The 15,570-nt window shown below is 46.1% G+C and overlaps 1 protein-coding gene across 2 annotated transcripts in view; it reads right to left on the bottom strand.

The window, feature by feature from the left end:
* Window positions 1–15,570, bottom strand: part of PRDM1 (PR/SET domain 1) — a 102,349-nt gene that overhangs the window by 24,461 nt on the left and 62,318 nt on the right. Inside the window, exon 1 of one of the 2 annotated variants that reach the window (XM_075046698.1) lies at window positions 724–858. The exons of the other annotated variant lie outside the window; for it this stretch is intronic. The gene's annotated coding sequence lies outside the window, so the exon portion shown is untranslated. Of the gene's footprint in view, window positions 1–723; window positions 859–15,570 lie in introns of those variants that run through there. 2 annotated transcript variants of the gene reach the window in all.

The following is a 15,570-nucleotide window of genomic DNA, read 5'->3' as shown; positions in this document are numbered from 1 at the left end:
CTGTCTCAAAGCACTGGATAGGAGCCTCGCAGGACAATTCCACCAAGTCCTTCAGCCCCTCTATCTATTCAGGGCAGAAGCACTGTTATCAAACCTATCCCCACACAGGTACTACTAGGTCGGGCTCTTCCCATAAGGATCATTAGGGACCAAAATCTGTGCCTACGCCGGTAGATGGGAATGACGTTCAAGCCCGGCGTAAAATCCCTTCATTTTTCCATTTCGGATACGCAGCTACCGTGAAATTCACACCCCTCCTCCGGGAAACGCCAAGACTGAAAGCGCACGATCCTCCGAGGAAGAGGTTAAGGGCTGACTGACTCCGGGTTAAGAGGAGACCCCCGGCGCCCGCGCCGGGGGGGGCACGGCCGGGCCGCCCGCAGCCGCCGGCAACTGCCCGGAGAGGCTGAGGCGGGGGGTCGCGGCAGGCAGCTCCCCCTCGGCCGCCTCGGGGCCAGCCCCCGCGCCCCGTCCCGGCGGCAGTCGAGGCCGGCGGTGCGGCAGCTCCCGACTCTCGGTATTCGAAGGGGGAGAGGAGACTTCGCAGCGAAGCTCGGGGCGGTGGCAGTTGCGCGGCGGCGCGAAAGGGTTAACGCCGATCGGAGGAGCGCTCCCGACCGGGGAGAGGCGACGAGGAGAACTTCTGCTGCGTCCTCCGGGCGCCGGCGAGAAAGACGGAGCCGGGGAGGGGTGAGGGGAGGGGGGGGTCATCGCGCCGCTTACCGGGGCAGAGTCCGCGCGCGTTTCCACAGCGAAGCCCACCGCCGTCGGCAGACCTGGCTCATCTCTACCGAGTAAACATTTCTCCTTCCTTCCAGCGGCTGGGTCCCCGGGAGACTGACTCACACCTCCAGCCGCCGCTCCCCTCCCGCTCCTCCCCCGCTGTCAGACAGGTGCTGCCGCGCGCCCTTGCTCTTGCCGCTGCGAAACGCTGGGGGGCCGCCTGCCACAGCCGCGCGCTCGCTCGCTCGCTCGGGCCGCCCGCGCCCCCCCCCCCCCCCCCGCCCCGCTCGCGCGCAGCCCGCCCGCCGCTCGCGCTCGCCCACCGGCCCGGCCCCTCCCTCCCTCCCTCTCCTCACAGAGCGGGAGGTGGGGCTCTACCTGCCGGGGTCTGCCCTGCGCCGAGCCCCCACGCCACCCACCGGGGGGGGGCTTTTTGTTGTCGGGGTTTTTTTTTTATTATTATTATTATTATTGTTAATTTTTTCCTCCCCTGTCGACCAAGATGGGACGGCCTCTGCGTAAGCAAGGGAGAGCCGCGGCGCTGCCCAGCTGCCTGGGTCTGACGGGCGGGGGCAGGCACCTCCGCGCTTCAGGAGAAGTACGCGTGAGACAGCTTTTACTAGAAATCTGCCTTCCGTGCTATTTTAAGCTCCAGAGGTCTACACGTACCCACTTTCGTTCTCCCTCGATCTGACTAGATAGAACAGTATAAAAATAACAATTAAAATCACTCACGGGTCCCAGAAAATCGATTAAAACCCGATTTAAAGTGCTCACTCCCAAACCTTAACCACTGTACTGCTTTACTCGATAGGACCAATCCGGGAGTTGCGGAGTTGTGATTTTATCCCTTGCCAGAGTCTCCTCCTAATCGGCGCTTGAAAAGGGAATCGGGAAACACATTTCTGTTTCCTCCTTCACATAAAATCTTCCCCCTCTCCCTAAGTAACAGCAGGGAAGCTCACAAGAGCAGGGCAAGGCAGGCAGCGTTCCCTAACTCGATGCCTCTTTCGCAGCGCGGTAAGAAAACGGGCGCTGATCTTGCGCCGGGCAGCACGCAAGCAACCATCCGGGAGCACGCTGGTGATGGAAGGAGGATTGGTATAGCAATTAGCGGACCCTGCACCCCATTTTTTTTCCTTCGGATCCAAGTCAGTGTGCTGGCTGAAGGAAGGACATCCTGTGATGATGGCATACAATGTCCTGTTTGTTTATTATTAAGAGCATTCCTGCTTCTCATTACAAAACAACCAGATGCCTTACTTCCTTCAGTGGTCCTGTCTCTTCAGCGAGGCGTCCTCAGGCTCAGAGGAACAGTGATGCACAATTCCATTTATAGCCATCTACAGCCCAGCGCGAACGCTAACTGCTTCACTGCGAAGCCACTCTACTACTTTTCCTTCTTCTCACACGTCTGCAAGCGTATTTCTCATCGCTTTCCCAGCACTTCACGTGGCAGCTAGTTTCACATTCTTATTCTAAACACACACGCAGTTATAGTTTGGGGTGATCTGGGCGTTACACATTTCTTCACAGGAAAAAGGGAGGAAGAAAAAAAGCATGTTTTATGCAATTGGGTGCCTGTCTCTCTCTGACACACATCCCTTTCCCTTAACCTGCTCCTCCGCGCTCTGATAAAAAGATGTGTGGAAAGGATTACTTGCCATTTTCAGTCTGAGATGCTCAGAATAGTGTATCTCTGTAAAGACCTTCCGTATGTGCTAACACAGGAGGGCTTGTGGCAGCAGACATAAGTAGGGCAACTGCTTGCAAGTGAGTGTCCTGGCTTAACTTCCACCACAGCATAATTCCACACGAGAGGTGGCCCGAGCACTGGGCTGAAGGATATAAATGTAATTGGATATACCCAGTAAAACTGAGGCACATCCAAAATGAGGTCTAGGAAGGCTCTGAAGTAGGAAGAACCATTCATTAAAGGAGAGAAATCCGGCCTACTTGATTGGGTTAATTAAGTGATGCTGAGTCACACCGCATAGAACAGAAAAACAATGTAGTCATACTGAAGGTGATTATTTTACCGAAAAATAGTCTCACTCCGAGAGGCAGCTGTTTTAGAGCTTTTCACTTCCCTGTTAGCTTGAAAGTAAAAAAAAAAAAAAAAAAAAAAAAAGGTTGGGGGGAGGGGGAGACAAGAAAAAAGGGTTGATATGTTTCCTTCAGGGGCTGGTCTTCTTAATGTGAAGGAGACCAGAAGAAAAGCAAATCTGCCTTTCAAGGAACTGAGAATGCTTTTGGGCTGGAGAAGAAGCAGCAGCAGCAGCAGAGATTAGATTAGACCGGATCAGATGAAGTGAAATATTTGTCAGGACAACAGGAGGATGCCAATATACCAGATCAGAGTGGCTCTCTCCCTGGAGCCTGGGGAGGCGAGTACAGCCTATGAAGCCTACAGACTTCAAATAACTCCGTGGCACACTCCGAGGCTATCCTGAAATTAGCTCCAGGTGTCTCAGTGAAGCTGAGCCCAGCACTACTGTAGCGCAGGAGAAGGGATTTCGGTGGCGTGCAGGTCTAGCCTAACAGTGCCTGATCTGGAATAAAACTAAGTTTATCAAGAAAGAAGAGACAGAAACAAATTGTTAAGAATGCGTACTAAAGTAAGAATCACAAAGGAAACTCTGCCATTAAAGAAATATATAGACTGACCTTCTGACCTTCCTCCTTAATAGAGAAACATAAAAAGATGCCCTGTTCAACCAGAAGTTTTCTGCTCTTTTATAGAAATCTTTCATACCAGTAGCCACTATTGTCTGGAATGTGCAATCTCAAAATGTTGTTCATTTCAAAAAGAACATTTTTAGTCATATTTTCATTTTTTCCTTCTCGCTCATAGAAAACCTCAATTACTGTATTAATCAGCATTTCTCAGGCAGCTCTCTCTGCAGCAGCTTTCAGCCTGGCAACAAATCATGAATGGCCCTAACAGCTCTGATCTCAGAAATCCCCATCCATTTCCTTTGATGCTATCGCCACTTCAGCTCAACAACAAGCCTGCGCAACTCGGCCTCAGCTGCCGCTGCCGCTGCTGCTGTTCTCCCTGTGCCTGCTGTAATTCTAAGGGGAAGAAGGAGGGAAGGGAGGTGGCTCTAATAGATGAAACTTCTTTAGAAAGTTGGAGGGGAGATAAAATGCACACGAGATTAAAGCAGAGTCTCATTTTCACATCCTCCCCTTCCCCTTACCCAAACAAGGTCAGTGGCAGATTGACCACATCAAGAGTAACTACCAGACCCACCCCCATTTCCCACTTCCTGCATGTAGGCATCCTTGTGCTGGTAAACATTTGGGGACCAGTTGTGGTCATTACTCGGAGAAGGTACATGATGTAGTTGCACGACTGCACATCTTTTAAAAGCCAACCGAGAAATCAAACTCAAAGAAGAACTCGCTTTCAAGTTCTGCTGAGATACACTCCTGTTTTGGGGCCATGTTTCTGAAAACGTGGTTGCTGTCAGATTCAAGGGAAAGAGGGATATCCAGCACGCTCTAGTGACTGTGCAACAGGAAAAGTTACAGCCGCCTTCTCACAGACTGGCCTGACCTTTGCAAAGCACAGCCTATAGGCTTCAGATACGATCTCAGAGGCTTTGTATGCCCTGGACGACTTCAGCATGGTATTGCCTATAAGGAGAGAAATTAAAATTGCACTTGAATCTACATGAAGGTTTTTGGAAGGGCATTTGGGGTGGTGTATGTTGTAGCCAGGAGGCTTTTGAATTAACACATGCAGCTTTCAGGGACTGCCTTTAATTACAGAGCACCCTGGTCATTGCCTCGTAGCACTTCCAAATGCCTTTACGTTTATTTTTGTCTCAGCTGTGCAATACCAAGAGCAGATCTTTTGGCTGCAGTCTCAGCTACTGCCTAGTGCAAGCCTTAACATCTCTTTTGATTTCTGTTGTTTTATCCTCTCAAGAAATTTTCCTTAAAAAGAGAAAAAAGGAGTCAAACTAAAATACCATATCCCTTTTTGTTTCCAGCTAGGCCTTATTAAAATACTGCTCAGATGACTTATGAATAAGCCAAAACCAACCCTCCTCCAATGGAAAAAACATTCTTGCAGCACACAGAAGCAAGAACTAAGCTTCAGCCCTTTCCTCTTGTTGAGGCTTGAGTTTGAGAAGAAGGAGCCGAGGCTGTGTGGGTTTGCTATCAGGAGGGCAAGAAGTCACTGTGAGAAGTTAGGCTTCTCTTCGCTGTGAAAGCAGCTGAGCAGCAAAGGCGAAACAGGCTGAAGCCACTCGCTCTTGTTTCCCAGGAAGCAAGCTGGGGTGAAGGTATTGAGAAAGCAGCAGCAGCAGAGGCTTTGTCACTACACTTCTTTTCATTGTGGGAAAAGGCAGCAGACTTCAGGGTCTGGACTAAACGTACGGAGTCATCTCCTCCTCCCTTATGAGAAGGGAAGTGCCTCACAGTGAAGACCACAGCTGTTCCCCCCTTGGTTACCATCAGCCTTCCCATCACACTTTTGAGCGATGGTGGTCTTGGGAAAGGTTGGGATGATAGCCAGGAGCTCATACAACAGTGCTTGTATTGTCTTTGCATGTTTTTGCCAACCCAAGTTTATACCCGACAAGAAAACCTGAGCACAAAAATCAGCCTGCCACATCTCAAACACGGACTTTTGCATATTCTGTCCATAGCAACTGAGTCTGAGGAAAAATGAATGAAAACCAGGCCAACCCATTCCAACCACTTTCCAACCTTACTGGTGACAGAGGACTGACAAAAGGGTGTTCTTTGGGAAATCTCCCTTTAAAATAGGCTGATTTGCAGATTGTTATGGAGGAGGGATGGGACGGTATACATATGTTAGAAGGCTGACTCCTGTTAATATTTCAAAGACATCGGCCCCGCAACAAGCTCACAACAATTTGAAATAATGAAGCCACCTCAGAATTAATTGCATTAATTCAACTTTCATGTCTCTTCCCAACTTGGCAGTCATGACACTTTTTGGGGTATTCTCTCCTCAGCCTGCCTGGTTAAGTCATAGTGATATGAACCATGGTGGAACTTCGGTCTCTGTTCCTGCACAATTCAGTTTTCATTTCAGATACTCTCCAGGCCACCCAATCTCGTGGAGCTGATGAACACAGCAGAAGGAGGATGAGACCCATGGGTGGAACCACGCCACTTTTCTCAGACAAAGAACTGGCCACAGAGTGCGTTTCAAAACAGATTAACAAAAACAACAGCTACACACCATGACAAAGCGCATATGGTGGAAACAAAAATATTTACCCACAGATTATCACAGATGCAGCAATGCACTACCGTGCATCTAGGACCACAGGATTCGAAACAGTGACTATGTTTAGAGCTGATTAGGCAATCTGGCAGAGGAGGGCCGAAGGACCACTTTTTAAGCTTCTAGGAGTACAGTTGTCATTTCTCCACCTTTCCTACTCCAGGGTGGTGAAATAACAGTCTTTTCATACCTGTGTGTTGGCTGGGGGAGGGAAGAATTCCTCTGCTATTAAACACAACTTCTCATTAAATAGTTGACACCTTATCCTTCTTTAAATGTTGTAATGTTTACTTTGCAAAACCCAGGAAAGCTTTTAAAATAAAGATAGCTGAGAGATTCTTAAGCCGGGTGTCCTTCCTTATCTGCTCTTTATCAACCAGCTATTGTTTCTGGAGGAGCTCGTTGGGGAAGGTGGAGCAAAGGGGGTTAATGTTCAATAGGTATCTATCAGTTCCCCTGAAGGAATAGCGCTGCTGACAGAATGGCAACACTGGGCTCTCAGCTACTTCCTGCAGAATGTGACAAACCAGAGAGAAAAAACGAGGGCTGCAGCTACTTCTTTTTTTTTTTTTCCCCCCTTTTTTTTCTCCCTCTCCCAAAACAACTAGTTTTAAGAAAGACATTGTCCTTAGGAGAGATAATCCCACAATAGAGAGTCCATTAGAGGTATTAAAGCATTGGCAGCGCCTGATCTACAAGAAGGGCTCTGTCCTGACAATAGACAATTAAAGCTGATAAATCTGCACTACTTGTTGCCGTTCTAATTCCTCGTAATTGTATGCTACTTGTCCCTGCCTCCTGCGTCCAGGGATGAAGCATGCTTCTTTAATCTCCAGAGTACCTGACCTAGTTCCTATATGGTCTTTTCAGGACCTGTTTTCTTCCCATCTGGACTTCTTCCCTCCTACTCTCCTTTCCTGCTTCCCTCCCCTAAGCATTAAGAAGAGGTTACGATAGAGGGCACGGAAAACACCAGAGCACAGCACCCGGATCAATAATTCTGGAGCCCCAGACAATGCACTAATCTGCAATAACAGCTAATCATGGTCAATTTGGCACACCAGTGATTAAACTGTACTTTTCATTAGGCTCAACAAGTAGAGCAGACGCACACTGACAATTCACATTGCCCTATCAGTAAGAGCTGCCAAACTCGTGTGCACTTCTGCATTTGTAGCTGCTGCATCACTAGTCTTGCCAGACTAGGCGCTTTGTGGGGGCTTATCTTTTTTCTTTTGACATTTTACAGACTGGGACTCTTAGTTGTGTTTTCTGTAAAAAGCAAGCCCCTGCCTCACTTTACTACCATGAGTTCTCCTAGTTAAAGGGCTTGGTGGGTGAAATTGTGATGTGCTATGCAGGACACTGAAAAACAATCATTGCAATTACATGTTCCTGGTGCCGACAATATGCTTGGTTTTATTTTACGTCTCAAAAGATATTTGGTGGTTTTCCTCAATTTTTTTTATTTTTTTTTTTAAAGAAAGCTTGGAAGCCTGCTGGTGACAGAGCAGAAGCATGAAAATGCGCATCACAGGACTTAAAAGATGGAAAACAAGTAAAAATTACTTTTTATCTATATTTTTCAAACTGAACTGTTCAGCCAACTTCACAAAACATCTGGAGACTGAAGAATGATTTGGGTTTTCTTTTTTCACCCCTGAACTTGTGAACAAGCCACTACTTTGTCCACCTTAGAAATCTACACGGTTATTAACCCTTACATGCCATTTTGATAGTGACCTTCCCATCACCCTCATAGAACAATTTCTTCCGACAACAATTTCTTCTGGTTACAGTCGTACCTAGCAGACCCATTTTGCAAACTGCCCTGAAAGCCTCACCCAAGAGTTTACCACAATCTTTCTCTAAAGCACAGCACCAAATTCCAGGACTCCTAGAGACCGACCCCACACACTCAGGGTCTCCTTCTGTTTAACTTTAGCTTATCATCCTTGTATTAACTTGAATAAATGTTAAAACTGCACTCCAGGTTGGTCTTAAAAAAAAAAAAAAAAAAAAAAAAGGAAAAAAACCAGCGTGGAAGATGTCAGACAAATGCAGGAAATGTCTATTCTACTATTAATATTAATGAATCCCTAATGCATTTGCAACCCACTTGAGGTAAGTCAGTAGAGTTCTTCTCCTGACAGCTATTCCTCATCAAACTACCACTGCTAAAGATGTTGATGCTTTCCCTTTTGCTTTGTAATCTTTAAACCAACTTTAAATCACACCAGAGCCTACCACAATATAATGTATTTTATGCTAAGTGAACACAAAGCCCTGGAGACAGAGGTTTAAAACAGCGCACATGTCCGCTCAATTTATCATTTTAAGATAGGAAGCTGCCGCAACAAACAAAACACCTCCTTGAAAGTGGGACAGCAGCAGATTGCAGTGCAGAAAGCTCTGGGATCTTTTGTTTTCCTGGAGAGCAACAACGGGGCTTTGCAGGGAAACACAACAGCCTCCCCTTGCTGAAATCTACATCAGTTCATATAGGAAAGCCTGCCAACTGCTAGTTAGATGGTAACAAAATATTGCAGATAATTCACTTTTCACGATAAAGCAGAAACAAGCAGGCATGCAGCACCCAGCAGGGGCTCAACTGATAAAACGGTGTCAAACTCAAACCATTTGTCAATTGGGAGGGAAGAGAGCAAGCTGAAAGATGGACTCAGGAAGTAGATTTATCTAGTGCGACACATTAACTAGTATAAATACTAAGGAAAAAGTAAACACATTTACCCAGCAGTATCTCCAGCCAGCAAAGAAAAGGCTTCTGAGCCTCAGACCCATGCTGGCCATCTAACTCAGCTGTCAGCTACAACAGCAGTAGCATTTTTCTTCTCGTGCAGGATTGCAATGCCATTTAATTCATGGCACTAAAAGATCTTATTAAAAGCGTACATTATAATTAAGCAAAACAAAAGCGTGACTCCTCTGCTGTTCTAGACTCCTCCCTCCACCCAATAGCCAAAACAATAAAACCACCTTGGCAGCAAACAAGTCAGGTAACATACCCCGGAGAAGAGCACAGATTTGTTATATAATCATTTACTTTGCGTCTGGCTTGCTCAAAACTGCCGTATCAGAAACTTCTGTCCCTGAGACTCCGGAGGCAACGGAGGGGGCTGACAATGCAGGTCAGGCACAGTACGTCGCCAGCAGCGTAATGTGGGGCACACAAACAAACTGGAATAACGCAGGGCAGAACGGCTCTTTGGATGTATGCTTTCCATTGGAAAGTCTAAACAAATAACACGGTTCGTGGGCAGCACATCTCTGCTGCAAACACCGGGAAGAAGGAGAACGGTTCAAAGGGATTTAGGATACCAACCCACAGCCACATACACACACCTTGTGCTGGCAACCCGTAGTATCAAAGGATGGCACGTCACATCAGCAAACCATTCTAACACTCAATCTAACACAAATTAACAGCAAAGTAAGTAACCTGCGTCATGCCCCCCCCCCAAAAAAGAAAAAGGAGTTAATTCATAAAGCAAAATGCAGCACAGTTCTTTGTTCAGCTGTACCTTCATGTGTCCACACAGCACAGGTCCCCCACCTCCAGCTCATGCATCTCAGGATTTTAGTCCATATGGAAAGTCTGTCACTCACTCTCACACCCTTACACACACACACGCATGCTCGCACACACGCACACCACACCCGCACTCTCGCTCCCCAACACGCACTGCTGGAACCGCTCCGAGGATTTTAGAATTTCCTCTTGCTAGCAGATTCCTCCCTCCCCTCGCATCCACTCCACCCCGTTCTGTAATTAGGCTTAACAAGAGCAATTAACAAAACAAACTCCTCTCCGCCTGGTGGCCTGATAATTCTGATTGTCATAATGTATTAAGATGTGTAAGCCAGTTTAAAATAAAGGTAAATTACAACATTGCACAAGAGCCATTTTGCACCTATTTTTACTGCTTTTGTCATAGGGATAATGAACATTCAGCCACACCTTTAATTTAAAACCAAAAATGAAAACTCACATCTGAACAGCAGAACTCAAAATTGTCGCTTTTGGACCACCGAGACTATTTTTTTTCACTCGTTCATTAGAGGGCAGCTCCCTCCTCCTATGCACAGCAAACTCCACAGAAACATATTTTTCTTTTTGGAATTACTTTGTGACCCTAAAAAAAAATCTATGTAAAATCAAGTTTAAATGCATCTTCTGGATTTACAGACATCCATGAATAAATGGACTGTAATTGTTCCTTTTGCCCTGCCTGGTGTCTAATGGCATGATACAGGAGACAAAAGCCTCAAAAATTTTTTGGATCGTTTGCCCACCCACTTTCAGATCACTTTCCTTCAGTAATCAAATCAAAGAAATTTAGTGTCAGAATCATCAAATCAAAAAACAACAATTGAGAACTAACTGATTTCTGGTGGTCAGTGGAGAAGCTTTGATGTTCTTTGATTTCAGAGAGCTATGAGTCCAACCCACATGGAAAATTTACACACAGCTTAAATTCACTTGAAAAAGATATCTAGTTCTTCTTCTGCTTACACACTCCGGGACTGTGTAATTAAAACTGTCAACATAAAACTAGTAAACATATTAAAATCATAAGCACACAGAAAATTCATGAGCAGAAGGGAAAATAAAACCAGTTTGGTACGTGACATGGATTCAGGTTCATGTGAACTGAAAAAAAACATTCTGCTCCTTCCGATATGTATAACCTGATTCACAATACCATCTGCCAACTAACCACAAACAATTAAAAAAAAAAAAAAAAAGAAAAAAGAAAGGCTGGTGTTGCTAGTGTATGGTTGGAATCCTGCAGTTTCTGATAAGCTACATACATTTTCCTAAGACAATGATTTCATCTCTGCTGGGTGTCAACATTTGCACAAGAATAATTTTGGGGGTCAGAAAGACATCAGCAAATGAGATTTCAAAAGGTTTCATAAGAGCACAGATTGCTCAAACACAGGGAAAGGAGGGTTTCGGCTTCCAGAAGTTCACTCTTCTGCTTCTTCATTCCTCCTTCCCTGAAGCTGAGTCAAAGTTCTGTAAAAACCTACAGTGAACCATCAGATTTGCAAGACAACAGCCTCACATAAAAAGCCACGCTTTGCAGTGAGACAAACACTCCAAAATGAGAGTAAACGGAGACTATTATGGTGCAAAATCAGGCACTCTTTCACATGGTAGGAGATGCCAGGTGTAGAATTGCATACAGAAACTCAGTTCTGCACTCTTGGCATAGGATGCACCATCTTTTCTTCCACCAGATCTCTTCTTTATTCAGTGTTTAGAAGGAAGAGTGCTGACTAAAAAAAGTAATTTTCCCAGGTTTTTTTCTCTCTTCTTTCTCCTTGAAAGGCCCAGTGCCTTACGACAGACCATTCAAATGGAAGACAAACCAATTTTGTCTTGTATTTTTCCACTTTGCTCATCACAACAGCAGCACTTGAATGCCTCACAAATATCAAATAATGACTAATCTGATTTTCACAATACCTCCCCTGTATGCTCATGAAGGTATTATTGCTATTCTCGCTCTGCAGAAGGGGTATGGAGACACAATGACATTAACATCAAAAGCGTACGTTAATTTGGGGATGCAGAGCAGCTGATTTACTCACCACATCGTATTACTTTCTATGTTCAAAGCATTTATCTTCCTGGCATCTGTGATGGCACTGTATTTTGCAGAGCTTCACACTGGGCACTCAAGAAGATGTCAAAATTAATGACCACCTGCAAAAGGCTTTGCTGAGGTGAACTGGCATGAGTCTTATTCAGAATCACAGGCAGAAATAATACCTGGCTCCTCAGAGCGGAGCTCACCTGCCCTGAGAAGAGCAACACTTCTTCCTACCACAGCTATTTTACTTCCTTACGCTGCAGCGAATGAGATGGGGAGAAGAGGTGTCTTTAAAGATAATATTTTATTACACCATCCCAATTCATCTCCCCTAGCAAGCTTGTCTGATGCCTGAATGAGGCAAGTAACCAGCATAAAAAACAGTAATTAAATGAGTAATTAAAGACTGTATCATAATGCATAAGGGGATCAAATTGGGGTTAGGCAAACAACCTAAACTCTGGAGAACTTGAGTTTGCAATTTCAGTAATGTATTTCAAGAGTTTTTGTGCTGATTTTTGATACTACCAATAGCAAAAGCAGAGATCCCAAGACATGGCATCACACTGATGCCCACATGGATCATCAGCAGAGCTGGGATATTCTGATCTGCCACGGGCAGACCTCTGCAGGGAAGCTAGCAGACTTGGCTGAGAGCAACTATACGGTTGTTTTTGGCAAGATCAGCACAAGCACTGGACGGGATGGGAAGGACACCTCTGCTGGTGGATTTCCCCAGGTGACGTGCTGGAAGCAGAGGCATGACTGCTTTCAGGCGTCTCGGTTTCACGCCGGGTTTGGTGTGGAGTTTGTTCCTCCTCTCCTGCTGTCTCAGCCCATCTTCCAGACCTCGTCTCAGACTTCTGACTGGTCTCCTTGCCCAGCAAGTCCTCACCTCATTCCTCCTGACCCCTCTTGTAGTTTCCCTTTCCAGTCACTCCCATTTTCCACTCCCACGCCCAGGCTCCACGTGCCAAGTCTTCTCATCGAGCTGGTTTCAGTCCCTCCTGGTTCCGCATCTGCCCTGTGCTTCCTTCCCCTCCTGACCGAAGCAGACATGGCGCACGCTCTCCGTCCCCGCGTGCCCCTTCAGCCCACCAGCCCGCCCGGCCTCCGCGGCCCCACGAGCAGCCTGGTGTGGCCAAGTCTCCGGGCACCTCCCGGTGCTCCTCTGCAGGCACGTAGCGGTGAGCTCGGTTCACGCGTTGAGCAGACATGGTGTCAAGCCAACTGGAAGTCCTGTGACTATGTTCGTATGGCACTGAGCCCGAGCTAATAAGCCCTGGTGAGAAGCCGGATATATTAGCTTGGGCTTAGCACTGTGCTAATGCAGCCAGGCAGCTTTTGGATCAGAGCTGGCTTACATCCCACCCGCTTTTAACACCGAGCTTGCTCGTCTTCGTCTACAATAACCCATAAAGATAAATCCCTCGGTCTTGCACCAACCTTACTCTCAGTTTCCCTCCTTCCTGACACTGCTGACCTCCAGGCGCGGTCCGTCTCCCCGCCTTCATAATCCCCTCCAGGTTCAGCTCTTGTCCATAGGATTTTGAAAACAGCTCCTTTTGACGACTCTGGCCTCAGGACGGTTTGCAGTAAAGCATGCACCGAACACGCGCTCTTCTGCTCTCAGTTCAGGCGCTCGGTTGTAGACCCAACAGCGTCCACCCACTGAAGCAAGCCGTGATGCCCTCCTACAGCCCCGGGGGGGCTGCCCTGCCAGTCGTCTAGGTTGGCTTCTAGCTCAAAAGCAATTCTCCTGGGCATGAGGGTCAGGGATGGAGGTGGGGACAGGACTGGTGCATGTCCTGGTCTTGTTCTGACAGAGACCCATCATAAACGAAGCACATGTGCAGATCCGGGAACCTGGAAGTGCTCCCGGCAGACGGACGGTGTTTGAGCATCCCTGACAAGAACGGCCACCACCCTGCCCTGCCACATACGCTGTCCCTCCTCGGGCCGCTCAACCTGTCATTCAAACTTCTGCTCCAAAAAATGGGGACTGTCATGGTGGAGATTGCTTTTCAAAAGAAAAGTCATCACACTCTTAAAGTTAGCAACACAATTTTTGACATAGCCAAGTTCTTGGAAACAGCAGAATAGATTTTGGGGAAAAAATATAGCCTGAGGAAAGTAAAACATAAGAAACACTGAGCCACACGTTTAGAATTTGGTAGATTTATGAGCACCTAAAAGTGGGATCTCCTAATGCAAATAGTCTGCCTGTCTGAGCAACAGGTGATGCTTCCAGCCCTGCTTATATACTAGAGATCAGTTTCCAGAGATTAATTTTAGGGGGATGTTATTGAACGTTCTCCTTTGTATGAGACTGAAAATATTACCATCACACAACAGTCATGTGCATAGATTTAAAGCCTATTTCCTTGGCCTGCTACTCCTCTTTCAGTGGCCCAGGCCAATGCATTAGAATTGCATTAATTATACAACATGGCAAGGTTTGATAAGGACAGAGAGGATGCTCCTGTTCCAACAAGTTTACATAAAGTGCTCCTTTTCGTATACTAAATCCTAAAGGGCAATGGAGACAACAACAATGCTGATGCTATTTTCCATCACTGTTAAGATTTATAAAATAAACAAGTGACGATCTAATTGCAGTAGTTTGCTCTAATAACACCAGATCCTTAAGTGACTAATCTCGTCACCAAAATAATAATAATAATAAAAAAATATTTTTTTTGAAAGAATTGATTTGCACCAGTCTGTCCCGGCATACCCCTCATCTAAAATTATTGGCACTACGTGCACACAAATCAGGCAACAGGGAGTAAGGGAAGCTTGCAATCAGATCTAATGTCTTCCCTTCCTCTCAGCCCCCAGTACAGGACAGCCACTTCCTTTCTACAAACGCTTTGCTCAGATCTGTACACAAGACAGGCCACATCTTCCGGGGAGGCTCAAAGTCTTTGCAGACGCACAGTTGTCTTCAAAGCATCACTGGAAATCTGTGTGGGAAGACTCTAAAATATTAAAACCATCCTATACTCTTTTCTTCTAACCAACAACAACCCCCCTCTAAACTTATCTATCACTTCTCTGTTCAGTTTATTCTGGGCTGCAGAATAAACTTTCTGACTACTGAAAAAGATGCACAAATGCATAAGCTGCACCACACGTAGAAAGGAAACAACAGAGAAAACCTGTATGTTCTTTCCAGAAAGACAGTTCTCTTCCAGAACATTAAAATTATGCATAAGTTTTTCCTCTATTACCAAAAGCAGGCAAAAAGAAGGCTGGTGTGAAAATATTGCGCTTCAAAATGTAGCTTATCTGTCTTAAATCCGAACTGACTTACCTTTTGGATCAACACCCCATTACCATCTTGCTTGCTTTTCCTCTCCCAAAGCTCACCGCTTGCCCTCTAGCAGACTCACAAGTTATTTAAGCTATGATCTTCAGTCTTAAGAAATCCCCAGCTGAAAGTTTGCTACGGCGCTTGTAACCACAGCCCAGCAGCAAGCAGGACGCGACACTGCTCTTCCTCGCGCAGCACGCAGGCGGCCAGCCCATGCTTGCTGACTACAGATGAGAGATTGTCATGTTTTCTCAGTTTCCCCATTTCTAACCTGAGAGCTACCTTGTGCGGCAGGATGACTTTCAGAAGACACATCCTTTGTAACCTCTCCTTGCTGCCAGATGTCCTCTGCAGCCAGTTCATAGCTTTTGCTTTGTATTTCACAATAGCTTAACAATTTTGGTAAAAATTCACAGACTACTACTACTACTATTACTACTGAAAAAAGTGATGTATTATTCTTAAAGAAGGTGGAGAGGCAGAAAGATCTGATCTCAGTTAAATCCTCTGAATTTCTCTCATTCCACATTTCTTTCTGACTGTCAAAGCCAAGCTTTTGCCAGTCCTATGTATAGATAACTGGATTCCTTTGAAAAATATGGTCAAGCTGACAAGGTGTGGGGCAATAAGACTGAGAT

The sequence above is a fragment of the Buteo buteo genome, chromosome 15 (assembly GCF_964188355.1).
Source record: "Buteo buteo chromosome 15, bButBut1.hap1.1, whole genome shotgun sequence".
NCBI classification, from domain to species: Eukaryota; Metazoa; Chordata; class Aves; order Accipitriformes; family Accipitridae; genus Buteo; species Buteo buteo.
Note: the sequence above shows the minus strand (reverse complement) of the source record. Positions and strands in the feature narration are given on the sequence as shown.